Source organism: Ceratina calcarata, unplaced genomic scaffold, assembly GCF_001652005.2.
Source record: "Ceratina calcarata isolate Rehan_Ccalc_2016 unplaced genomic scaffold, ASM165200v1 scaffold132, whole genome shotgun sequence".
Classification (NCBI taxonomy): domain Eukaryota; kingdom Metazoa; phylum Arthropoda; class Insecta; order Hymenoptera; family Apidae; genus Ceratina; species Ceratina calcarata.
In genome coordinates, this window is record NW_017134257.1 from 449627 (window position 1) to 458517 (window position 8891).

The following is an 8891-nucleotide window of genomic DNA, read 5'->3' on the forward strand; positions in this document are numbered from 1 at the left end:
TTATCCGGGACGTCAGGGCTAGCAAGCGATCCTTGCCGCGGCCAGCTTGACTGTAATTAATAATCGTCGCGCGACGAAGTTGGTTTGCTGGTTGGCTGGTTGGCTGACTGTCGGCTGTACACGGGGGTTAAATTCCAGGGTTGAAGGGTGGAAGTAGATGGCGGTCGAGAGTCGCGTCAGTCGAGAGGGAGAGGGTAGCGGTAGTAGGTTAAGGGTAAGCGGTCAGAAGGGGGTGAGAGGAGGATGAGTCTGATGAGGCTGCTGATACAATCACAGTGGAGCTGGCTCGGCTCGGTATAGCAACGAGAAACCATAAGCGTAAAAGCATAGGGGTAGGGATACCGGTAGCCTATTACCAACCCTTGCCAACATCCGACGAGCCGACATTAACCCTCACGTACAACTTTGCGTTAACCGTGTGTATGTTCGACACGCGATCCCGTGTTACATCCATTCAACGCCTTGAATGAGCAAGTTCAAATAAAAACTTGAAATTCTTAGACTTTTGTTCAACAATACGTTTCCTCGTTTTTTAACTTCTTCCACTCTTCTGTGTTTATATAGGTACAATGTATGTAAAGAATATATATGTTATTTATATCGAAAATGAAATTAGCTTTCTGTGTGAGAAACAACTTTTAAATAGCAACGCAATCTGTGGTGTAATTAAAGAATTTCGGAGATGGATGTTTCCCTAACTGGTTTGCATTCCAATTTTTGCCGGCAAGTGCAGGAGGAAATAAAAATGAAAAAAAAAAGAGAAAAAAGCAACAGATGTAGGGGAATTTTCGTTTTGTCGTTGGAAAGCTCATAACGTGACAGCGGCGGTGAAACCGCGGTGTAACCGACGGACACGATCAAAGGACGGACGGGAATGACGACGAGGTCGACGACAACAACAACGAGCAGGACAACGAGGACGACGACGAGTCAGGATGGATCGCCGACAGGGGATGATCGCGATTCACTCGGTTGACGTGCATGTCGATGGTGGGCGTGTCGGCCATGGGATGGCAACGTGTCAATTTCGAGGAAACAGGTGCTCGACGCCTCTGTGACAGCATGTTCGAGTTCTGCGCGGGGTGATCCAGCTAAACGGGGCTCTCGCCCGCCACTGTGTAACCGTGTATGTATATCGACCGTATATGTCGGTCTAGCGCGTATGTACGCGTAAGTCCGCCGGGATCCCGTTGGAAGGGTGTAACACGGAATCGCGTGTTGAACATACACACGGTTAACGCCGTCGAGCCCGATGCGATGCGGGGCTTGGGGTTAGTGCTAATTCCGAATGAGTTTACTCCGTCTGATATAAAGTGGCAAAAATCATGACAAATTGTTTATCAAGGGTCTCGTGCTATTCAAAGGGTGAATTAATTCTTTGCATGATATTTTTATGGGAACTTTGGTTAAATAACTTCGATAATAGTATGTATCTTAAGCATCGTCAGCAACCCGCGTACGTATAATGTCTTCCTCTCTCTTTCGTTCTCCCTCTTTCTGTTAGTTCGTTTACTGTTCTGCGTGCTCGGCAAGCGAAACCGAGAGGATTTCACAGATGGCTGGAAAGAGATAGGAATCGTTAACGACACCGCGATACAGCGATAAGTTCCCGAGACTATGCAAATGATCGTAATTACAAGCGGCGACTGGCCGCGGCCGGTCGGTTATCGTTTTAACGTTTAATTGTTCGATGCTGCGTAACAAACAAATGCGTGTACAGAACGGAGCGCGCCGCGTTACGCCGTGCCGGTGGCTGCCAGCCCCGGTAATTATCGCGATCCGAGATCCTGTTTATCGCGGAGCTTCTTCGAAAATGAATTCCCGGATGAGGCGCGCGCGCAGCCATTAATTTAACGCGGGATTCCGTCGTACGCGCACGTAATTATGTAAATGTGCGGAGAGACGGAACCGTGGTCGCACGATTGTTTCGTTCGAGATCAGGTGAATAAATAAGCCGACGAAAGCATTCAATTTATCGTAGCCGCGGCCAAACGATTTGTTTCACGCTCGTTTAATACATTTTCAGTGTAAATAACGACCGATCGAGTAATTTAATTTTGCGAGATGGTATCCGATGCATCAACGAACTCGTCAAAGCGGGCGACCGACGCGACGTCCGGAGCCGATGTTCCGACGTGACAATCCGGCCGGGCACGTTCTCCTTGTCATGAAAAGCGATAGAAAAGTTGGAAAAATGGCCGAGTCTCGGTCGGTTTGCTCGGTTTAACGATCGTGTTGAGGTCAGTCGATAAAAATAAAGCGTGCCGCCCGGCGCTCTCTAAAATTAACGACGTGTGGACGTGGAATATGCCAATGGTGCTATGAAACTTTTATAGAGGAGTAAACCTGTATATTCAAGTCAAGGCATCGAGGATAGCCATGCGACGTGAAAGGACACGGAGCGAAGTGCTTCGGGGGAATGGGGAATCGCAAAACCAACGAGCATTACGAGACTTCTCTTTCCGATGTCTTTTTCTTACTCTGTTTCCGTCGCGATATCTCGAGAATTGATGCGACCCTTGGAAACCGGGGGGGATTGCCTTATCGATCTCGTATACGAACTGTGTTGTTAATGAAACTGTGTTAAAAAAACTCACGCTAATCTTGTAAGAATTGCGAGGTTCGTGATAAGAGAGCATCGCGAGCAATTTCACGCAATATTTATTACAGAATAAATATATATTGTTTTACTCACGTAAATTTAATACAGATTGATTGTAGACTTTGGTATAATAGATTAAGAGGCAAGGTTGTATAAATTCGAATATTTTTTATTTACTCTATAGTCACTGTCGTCGGTAAATGTCGAGGTTCTAGATATTTCGTTTGCGCAATCAAACGGTTTGTCATCGTTGCAGATCACAATCAGGTGGAGACAAACGAAGGGGTAGATTCAACAGGGGCTAGATTATTTGCGCTTACTCTCCCCTTGCAGAAGCTGAACAGATGTATGCTGTTACAATCGCATGCAATCATACAAATTTTCTGCATGGTTTACCTTAGCTAGAGATTAGCGGAAACGTTAATGAAAAGTTGAATATATAACATTTAAGAGTACTTATGCGATTATGGATGAATACAGATGATTCAGGTTCGTTTGAGTATTATTAAAAAATTTTAAGTACGTTCTCAAGGCGGAGGAAGACGCTTCAAATAATCTGACATATACGACGGTAGACTACTTGCTCGTAAATTTCTCCATTCAAAGATCTTTGATGAACGAAATATGAATTTTCCACGACGTCGAATGTTATACTGGTCGTTAATATCACCGCTGCTATTGGTGGAATTGAGAATCGTGACTGTAAAACGACTATAAATGTGTCCATCGATGCCGTCCAAGAATGTATTTATTTACGTTTATATGGGAATAATGTACTTGTACATGCATCTTCGTTTTGATTGCTTTTTTGAGCACCTTATCATCCTTTTATCCATGATGTGATCACCCCACCATTTCTGATTATTCTATTTTGTCATATTTCAACGGTCACTCTATTGGAATGAAAACATAAGTTCACAAATGTGTTCCTCTTTTTTTTACTTTGGCTGGGACACTTTTTGAATAAGTTTGACAGATTGTACTCCTTCAATCAAAGCTACAAATGGAAACTGGGACACTCGTGACACGATAAATTAACCCAGCAAAGCATAATCAATGTTGTCGGTGGCTTTGCTTTAATCGTTGATACACGGTTATCCGTCCCTCTGTCCAGCCTTTTACATCTGTCTTCGTCCCTTGTCTCAGTAGCTGTATTGCCGTTTGTCGTTCGTTCCCCCTGATCGATGATTCGTCTCCCTAACACTTCTGATTTTGTCATTCTCTCTCTTACGCACCATGCTGCGACGGGTTCGTTTTATTTTTGTCACTCGAATGGCTTACGCAGAACAAATTTGCATGACAGACACATACGCGAGGAGTACGCGAATCGAACGCGTCGCCACTGATTGGGAATTAACATAACTGCAACAATTATTGGCAAATTGGTATAACTCGTTTGCGGTCCGAGCAACGTATGCGGATGATGTACAGCTTGACTACGCGTGATCTACAACGCGTTTCGGCCGTAATGTAAATTACAATCAACGATGCAGTGTTGATCATGTTGTGTCCTGTTCTCTAAGAACATCTATGAACACGAAAACAAAGGTAATACAGGTTTTCATTTACTTATGTCTATTAATATCGATAGTACGTGAACGAAAATTCGGTTTCTGTAAATCCATACTTTTATAATTTAACGGGTAATATTTACAATTTACTTTACCGCACATTTCATTAAAGTTTCCTTCACTCTCAAATGACGATAGAAAAAGAGTACTTGATACACTCAGAATCAGGATTAGAAAACTCGCGCATCATGCAAAGCGGAAATGGAACATCATTCACTTGCAGTCACCCGTGAAGTGTTATCGATGGAGATTCTAACAATCGTGGCTTGCAGCATACAGGGATGGCACGAGTGGCCTAAAAGATGAAGATAAGATATTGTAGAAAAGAACTGTTAGATGGGGTCGGAATAGCGTTCCTTCCCATTGCGGATTATCATCGCGAATAGTCGCACGGGCGACGGACGTGAGAGATTATTCTGCTCTCTCGAGTCTAATCCCTTAGGTCGAGGGTGGCAAACGATTCTTGATATCGGTGTAACGAAGTGAAATAAATCGCGATTATAGCTAAGCAATAAAAATTCTTCGGTCAAGCATCGTTCGCAAACGGTCTATGATTTATCGAGAATGCAAGATTAGATACGTATCGTCACTCAATATTACGCCAAAGACGTCCGTAAAATTATCAATAGTGAATTGTAGTAACAACTAGTAGAACGAGTATTAATTAAAAATTAAAAAAAAAAGTTTTAATAAAAAAATACTACGCATTCTAACTTTTCATAAATTTTTAACTTGAAATATGAAATACAAACGGTTTTAATTTAAACATATATAACTCATTTTTGCATCGATGACAATTTGATTTTTGATGTTGACTAAGTACGTTCGCTTTATGGGGATCGTAAGAACGTTGGGGTATAAGACGAAGAAGAGGATGAGGAACGATCGGGAAAAGAGGATCACAACGGAGATAGGGTGGTTCGAGAGTAGAGACGGCGTGAATAAAGGCGAGGCGTTCTGAAAACTTAATTACCTGTGTAGGCTCTATCAATTAATTTTCCTCGATTTTCCCGGCTTCTCCGACCCTCGGCCGATTCGCTAACGCAGTTACCGCCACCAACACGCTGCCCACCTCCTGCCAAGCCATGTAATTCCGACGGCATTATTCTCGGCACGTCTGCCGACGGTCGGAGCCACTCCCGCTTCTTTCTTCCCTATACCAACCACCACGCCGGTTTCTCTATCCTTCTCTCGACCCTTCTTTTTTCCTCGTTCTCTCGCCCCTATATTTTCCACCCCCCCGAAGGCGGGACCTTTGTTCCTCATTTACTTTTTATCACGAAGGCACCAGCAACCTCGGCCATTCCGCAATCCCCTCTCCCAACAGTTTGCTCACTCTTTCGCTCCTTTTCAAACTTCCCTTTGCGCTCGCTCCCTCTTTCTCCTTCCCTTCCGCTCGTTTCAGTCCTCTTTTTTTGTCTCTCTTCTCTCTTTAATCTCATACCACTTCGTCGCCGCTCACCCCCGGCGCACGGTGCGCCTTCTGATCTCGCCCTGACAAGTTTCACAGACACGCGCGCACATTCTCTCTTTGCCTTCTCCATCCCCGGCTTCGTTCTCCCAGCGAACCCGTTCTACCCTCGCGCGTGTAATCGCGTGAACGTCCGCAAGGTAACATGCTACGTGCGACCGCGAACATGCCATGACGTGCATCTTACCGCTCATAAGTATCAAAGCACTTTCATTCAGTTTTGCGATGCTGGAGAAAACGTACCGATTCTGATGATAGCTTTCAAGAACATCCTGGCGCACGTAATAGATTATATGTTTCATATAATCGTAGCGAAATAGAGAAATATATCTTTTTCGATTTTCGAGTGCATAGTCTCTTCATTTGATAATAAATTAATACGTTACATGTTAGAATCTATCATTATATTATAAAATTTACTGATGTCAATAGTGCATAAACATTCAATAGTTTAAGAGCATCGTATCGTGGACCTTGTATCATCAATTATTCCCAAAGATTGTACACGTCCCTCTGTCACTGGGTCTCACCATCATTTCGTACGGTTCTTTTTGCCAAGTTTCAGTCCAGTAACTCTTTATTTATCACATTTGGGGATGCTTTGGCGTTGCCAATATCACCACAGGTGCACTTTTTGCCGAGTCTAACCTTTATTCCACGGTGACATCTCTTGGGGATTTCAGAGATCGCCCTCTCCCACGGGAATATTACAAGATTGCTTTGCGTGCTATCCGACATTTTTCCCAATCGTTTCTTCTCACCGACCCTCTCTCTTTTCGTCCTCCTGGCGAGTGCTCTGGAAAAATAACAAGCGTATGGTCTCCCGTGTATTACGCTCGGGTGAATGGAATTGTTGACGTTACAAGCACGGTGCTGCATACATACATACATACTATATTGAAATCACGCTTATCGAAATTCCACGCGCGATGCTGAAAATTAGAGGAATGACTCCTCGCTCGTCGCGTCCTCTTTTTGTATTTTACGCCGCTCCGCTGATAGGGTTTGTTTGTACGTCTGGTTTCGCTTGCCCTACGCTTTTCTCTTTGCACCCGTAACGTTTTGAACCACGGCCTGCCATACCCGGCCTACCGGTTTGATTTAGATCAACGTTATTGTGTACGAAGCTTTTACAATGGTTGAAAGCGTCGAGCTTTTCGTTTTGTAATTTTAACAGATTTTTCCTTGACGTCGCTCAAACCCTCAGGGACGTTTCCTACATTTCCTAAGTAAATACCACGTTATTCTCTTTGTCAATTTACTTTCCTAAAAGTTTCTTCTGCTACGTAATTTTTTTATTATATTCGTTTCTTTATACGAAAAAATCATTGCGCAGATTAGATTAAGATCATCAGCAAAAGGGACTATAGTTTTTATATACCTATTGGATTAGCTAATATTTATTGTGAAGAGTCTAAATATATATTACGGACGCGGATACGTTCATAAATACGTAACGAGCGAGCTAATATTGATGCATTACTCGCATAACTCTCGACCAGGCTTAAAATCACGGCACCGATTATCGAAAAGTTAACAGCATTATTTCACCGGCCAGTATAAATTTTATTAATGCGCGCAGCGCGTGCAGGTGGACGTTGTTTTTTATCATTTTCACGTTACCGCGACGCTTGCATTTCTGTCGCAATAATTTCAGCCCCGCGTAAATACAGGCACGATTCATCGTCGGCGGAACGACGGTGTATAAAAAGAAAGAACGTCGTCTACGGTAAGCGTTTTACGCCACTTTCGTTACGTTTGCGATGTACGATGGGCAAGATAGTCTCCGCGAACTGCGAAAGTAATTAAACGAAGGTAGAAAGGAAACGCATCGATAACGGCCACGTATTCATTGGCTACTCGTTTGTTAATTGCCATGATCATATCAAAATAACTCCCAATTATGATTAATTGCATCATGTCACGGCAAGTTGTTTCAATAGCACACTTCATTTGCATTTTATAGAAGACAAGGTAATTAAACATCAGATCGATAAGATATTTAATTGAAATAAGAGTGGCTGTAAATTAATTAAACCCTACTTTCAACATATGATGTATTCTACCATTGTGTATTTTTCTACATCTATATGTGTAATACAAATGGTAAAAAAAATAGATGAGCTTAGTAGATTATCGAGATTCGTAACGTGGATTTTATTTTCCATTTTTCCCCACCGCGAGATCACCGATACTTCTATACATGTCGACCCTTCCGTGCTTTCTCCAAGGGGTGTATGGTCCCCTAAATATCGAATGATAATCGTTAATTCGATCAAAATTACCGTCAGTGGGTTACGGGTTCTGACATGTCGGAGGGGACTGAAATGGGTAGCGAGCCAGATTCGATACGGAGCGCAGTGGGAGTTCCGAGGAAGTTCGGTATGAAACCAAGCGTATCTGTCTGTAGTCCGCACGAGGGTACGTTCTTAACTTGTTTAGTTATTTAAGTGATTGTAATTAAATTTCGATTATAAATAAATTAATTAATTCAAATATTCTACTTTTGTTCGATACTGAATCAGTGGCATTTTTGTAGAGGTTTTAAAATTTTTAATACTTAGTTTCTCTCTGTTACTTATTTTTCGTCAATTTTTTATCACGTTACGACCTATTTTATTTCCATTAAAATCTGAAACGCGGATCGATTTGTTTCGGCGTTACGTGGAAATGCGTTCGTTCATTTAGTATTTAGTCCAAACGCCTCTTAAGATCATTAATACTCGGCTCGGTGTCATGGGGCGCGTCGATGGGTGTCGAGAGAAGTTGGGTGTTGGCGGCGACGATGCAGGTGAACCATCAACAACGGCGGTGGTGGTGCGGTCGGTGCCGTATTAAGCCGACCGTATTCCCCGTCTTGCTCGCTCGTAGCCTGCTGAAACTTTCAGTAATTACTGTAATTAGTCCAATTAACAGACTCGGTTGGGCGGACCCCTCTGGTTCTCTTTGACCCTATCTTTCCTCATATCTTCTCCACCTATTCCGCAACAGCGCACCGTGAACAACAACCGACGCTTCTGTGTTTACTCGACGATGTGACTTTCGAGCGTTTCCACGTCTTCGCATGAGTACAGTCTGTCCCACAAGAATATGTTGGCGCTGTCTCTACTAAATTTGATTTTAAAATGTTATGAGTTGTTCTCGATTCGATTGCGTCCGGTGATTACGTTAATTATTCATTTATGTATGAAAGTAACAAAACGTTTTTTAATATCATAATACACTGCATCTTAAATATTAAATGATT

At 42.9% G+C, this 8891-nt stretch overlaps 1 long non-coding RNA gene across 3 annotated transcripts; it reads right to left on the reverse strand.

Annotated features, from left to right (window-relative positions):
• Positions 1–2750: 2750 nt before the first annotated feature.
• On the reverse strand, positions 2751–7408 carry LOC113464857 (uncharacterized). 3 transcript variants are annotated; one of them, XR_003389705.1, is made up of 4 exons: positions 6530–7408; positions 5147–6440; positions 4269–4468; positions 2751–4130 (listed from the first exon to the last, which is right to left on the reverse strand). It is a non-coding gene; the product is annotated as an uncharacterized LOC113464857 (long non-coding RNA). The 3 variants fall into 3 exon arrangements; XR_003389707.1 differs by having other exon boundaries at positions 4257–4468; XR_003389704.1 differs by having other exon boundaries at positions 2751–4468.
• Between the last annotated feature and the right edge of the window lie 1483 nt (positions 7409–8891).